The following is a 4,452-nucleotide window of genomic DNA, read 5'->3' as shown; positions in this document are numbered from 1 at the left end:
GGTCCCTATGCTTTGCCAAGCTTGTTCCAAGTAGGTGCTTTAGACCACTGAGCCATCTCTCCAGCCCCCCCATCAAAATTCTTGAAACACAAATTTTTCAGAAATATATGTGGCTCCACAGAGATTACTTTTCCAAAGTAACTATCCAGTAATATACAAAAGAAAAAATGTGGCCTAGAAAATTTCTTTTAAAGCAAATGATTTGGGTGGGGCAGAGGGAGGGTGGAAGAAACAAGAATAGTATCTAAGTAGTTAAATGCAAGAAGCTCTGAGACAGGCATTAGAGAGTCCCTAAACTTTCTCATCACTGCTGCACTGTATAGAAGCAGGTGTTTAGAACAGACTGACTCTGAACTTCTTCGAGAGAAGTTCTAATCTTGTTTTGGATCATTAAATTCAATACATGTCTTTGAATAAAATATCAGTCCTCTGCTATACACCCACTATGACATTCTCTGTTTCAAATTAATTCTTCCTTACTGAGAGATCTGTTGCTTTCCTTGAAGAAAACAAAGAGGAGAGGCAAATCTCTGAAAAAGGCTATATATTATTTTCTTGTTCCTGCAAAATCAACAGAAGATGAGTCCTAGAACAGGAAGCCTACAAAATCTATACCCTTGAAGACTATTTCCCATTATAAAGGTGTAGAGAAGTAGGTTTTTTTTTTTTTAAAGGGAAACATCAAGTTTAATTTAAAGAAAAAACCATTAGATACTGTTAGCAGGAATGACAGAGCAAACCAACTCCTGAAAAAGTTCAGCACCTTGGTGAATATGTGTAGTAGAAAGCTAAAAGAAAAACAAAATGCTACTTAACTTAAAATGTTACAAGGTTTTTGCAAATCAACTCATTTCACTGGTGAATAAGTATCAAATATGTGTGCAGCCTTGTCCCTTGAATGTCTGGTGCAGTTAAACAGCCCAATGTTGCCACACAGGAAAAAATTTCCATTTCAGCCAACTCTTAGTGGAGGGGCAACTAGCACAACACTGTCTCCCTGGACAAACAGCACTGGGATATTTCGTTTTGTTGATTTGTATATCTCCTCATATGTCTCTTCATCAATTTCTATAGTGGTCACAGTTTCTTCCACATCTCCCAATATCATGTTTAAATGCTGATCATGAGCATGTAATCTGCCTCGAAGCTCTCGGTCGTTCCTCATTTTCACATAGATCCACTCATCCAGGCTGAGTCTGATGAGCTCCAGAGGCTCCTCTACGGTGTTGGTGGTTCGTTGCTGGTCCACGTCCTCCGCCATCTTTCAAACCCTGCGGAGAAGTAGGTTTTATTTCAAAATAAACAATACAAAAATCTTGGACATACGTCACACAAAATTATTATAAGAAACAGGAAAATAGTGGGCAGAATAAAATCCACATAAAGTGGCCTAAAATGCTTGAATCTCTTCAGGTTTTTTTTTTTTTTTTTTTTTTTTCAGTTACCAGGGATTGAATTCATGACCTTACATTTGCCAGGCAAGCACTTATGCCACTGAGCTATATCCCTGGCCCCTAAAATGCTTAAATCTTAACCAAAAAAAGTTAAAAGGTAATATTTCAAAATAAGAGAAATGAAGGTTTAAAGAAATTGAGATAAATATTGAAGCCATGCTAAAAGACTAAACCAGCATTTAAAAAAATTCAAAAATGAGTAATAACAGAACCAGACTTTAGGATTATAAGCAAAAAATTGAGATGTTAGTTAAATTTCTTTCTAGCCTCTCTTTCATCTTGTTTCAAATTTCAACTTGAGCCCGTCATTCTCTAAACTTGCTTCGCCTCTGCCTGGCTTTTAGCAGTGCTGACATGAAACAAATGATAGCTTTCATTGAGCAGGAAGCCAAAGGAAACAAAGAAATAAGGGCAAAGGAAGGTGGAACATGGAGAAGAGTTATCTGGTGTGAACAAAAATACTAAAGCTTACAGAAGACTAGGACAAGAAATGTACACTATAGTAGAAGGAAACTCAGGTGTCCAACCTGATAAATCAAGAAAGTTTAATAGTCCTCTGAGCCAGAAATGACCATTACACACCTTTTTAAGCAAAATAGACTTGGCACAGATAAAAGACAGAACCAGGTACTGTGTGTTGCTTGAACCACAAGTTGTTGACTCCTAATGATTGCTCATTCCAGGAATGTGGACATCCTGAGAGTAAGATATGACATGCAGAAAGTGATCCCTATAGTCAAAATTGCCACCAAAAAGATAAGGTCTAAAATGATCAGAAGATCTACCTGTCCAAATAGCTCACAGTGTTGAAATCTATGACAAACATCACAAAATAAGTTTCCAATACTGTAAAAAGCCAATGGGTTTGATAGGTCAGAAATCATGCCAGAAACACAAGAAGCCTTGGTTGGCCTGGATGCCAAAGCAAGTATTTGGAGTGAGCCTTTGGGAGGGTGACTTTATTTCAGTGCTCTATTACAATATGAAACTCTTTGCTATTTGGAAGAACAAGGTTTTTTTGGTCACCTCCGTTTTTTTTTTTTTTTTTTTTTTCCAGAACAGGGGATTGAACTCAGGCTCTTGCACTTGCCAGGCAGGCAAGCACTTATTCTACTGAGCCATCTCCCTGGCCCCACCTCCTCTTTTTTTAATTTTTATTTATTTATTTTATTTTTGGCTCCAGATCGAACCACAGCAACCTGAGCCTGACTGTTTTGTCCAAGCAGCCACTTAAAGAACTGAGCTAGGGCCAGGCCCCCTCTTTTCTTAATTTTTATTTTAATTGGTGATTACAGTACACAATATTTACATTCCTTGGGTGGAGTTGAAGCATGTTTGTCTTACTATTTACTCATTGCTGGGACAAATACACTCAAAATGAAGCAAGGCAAGGTGTATTTAGCTCACTGGTACTGGAGGGTTCAGTCCGTATTCCGCTGGCTCCAGTACAAACAGCAGCAGTTCACTCACAGAAAACATTGAAGAGCAGAGGAGGAGCAGCAGCTGTGGCGTCCATCAAGCCTCTCTCTTCCTTCTGCGCTGACTGTGAAGACCAGCAATTGTATTGTAGCTCCTCCAAAGTGGTATGGCTGGAAAGACAGAGGTCCTCCGGAAGCTGGCCAGAGGCTGGAAGGGGGGGGAAGGGGAGAAGGGAGGGGGCTCCTCAATTCCTGCGCCCTGCCCACCTGCTGGGCTAGGCCCAAACGCTGAGAACGTCGGGAGCTGATTCAGCCAAGTTGACATAATGTATCAACTAACACAATGTTCATACCACATCTTTCTTTTTTTTTTTTTGGCGGAACTGAGGATTGAACTCAGGCCCTTGCGCTTGCCAGGGAAGCACTTATTCTACTGAGCCATCTCCCCAGCCGCTCTTTTTTTTTTTTTTTTTTTTTAAATTCCTTTTTTCACGCCCTTTCCCTCCCACCAAGCACTCTCTATGTCTGGATCCTGTTCCCATTTGAAAAAGATCTACCCCTCTTTCTTTATAATTTAGGTTTCATCTAAGAGAAGCTGTGTGATATTTAAATTTGTGTGTTTTGATTGATTTCACTTACCATTATGGTCTCAAGGTGCATCCATTTTCCTGCAGGTGGCTCAAGTTTATGTTTATGGCAGAGTAGCGCTGCATTGTATATAACTATTCCCGTTTTCTTTATTCCATTCATCTGCTCAGGGACATAAGGTTTGCTTCCAAATTTAGCTGTTATGAATTATACTGCTATAAACATCATTATGAATGTCTCACTAGGGGGCCTGCCCATTAGCTCAGATGTTTAAGTGCCTACTCAAACAAAGCAGTCAATCTCAGGGCGCAGTGGTTCGATACCCAGATACTCAAGGCAATCCAGACCAGTGCTGGAGGCAATCTGGAGCCACCAAAAAAAAAAAAAAAAGAAAAGAATGTCTCACTATAATATGACGTCTTTAAATCTTTTAGGAAGATAGTATTTAAGAGGGCTAGCTGGATAAAATAGAATTCCTATCTTTGTTTTTTTGAAGAATCTCTACAGTTATTTCCATAGTGGTTATACTAGTTTACATTCCCACCAACAGTCCTACAGTCTGGCCAGCATTTGTTATTATTATTTGATTTCTTGTCTGGAGGATTTTTTTTTTTTCTTTTTGTGGAGCTGGGGATTGAACTCAGGCCCTTGCACTTGCCAGGCAAGCACTTATTCAACTGAGCTATCTCCCTGGCCCCCTTATTATTTGATTTCTTGATAAAGACCATTCTTTTTTGGTAAGATGCAATCTATGTGTTGTTTTAATTTGCATTTGTATAATAGCCAGCAATGTTAAGCATTCCTTCCTGTACTTATTGGCCATTTGTTCATCTTCTGTGAAGTATCTACAGTTGCCCATTTTTTTATTGAGTCTTTTACTCTGAGGATCTAATTTTTTTGAGGGTTTTGTTTTGTTTTGTTTTGTTTTGTTTTGTTTTGTTTGTGGCCGGCTCAGCCTGCCTTGAGGGCAGGACTGGCACAGCACATGCTGC

General features: G+C 39.3%; 1 pseudogene; it reads right to left on the bottom strand.

The window, feature by feature from the left end:
• Positions 1-872: 872 nt before the first annotated feature.
• On the bottom strand, positions 873-1,261 carry LOC101559619 (annotated as a pseudogene).
• Positions 1,262-4,452: the final 3,191 nt, after the last annotated feature.

Source organism: Octodon degus, unplaced genomic scaffold (genome assembly GCF_000260255.1).
Source record: "Octodon degus isolate 3935 unplaced genomic scaffold, OctDeg1.0 scaffold00013, whole genome shotgun sequence".
In the NCBI taxonomy this organism is placed as follows: Eukaryota; Metazoa; Chordata; class Mammalia; order Rodentia; family Octodontidae; genus Octodon; species Octodon degus.
This window is presented reverse-complemented; position numbering and strand designations above follow the sequence as displayed.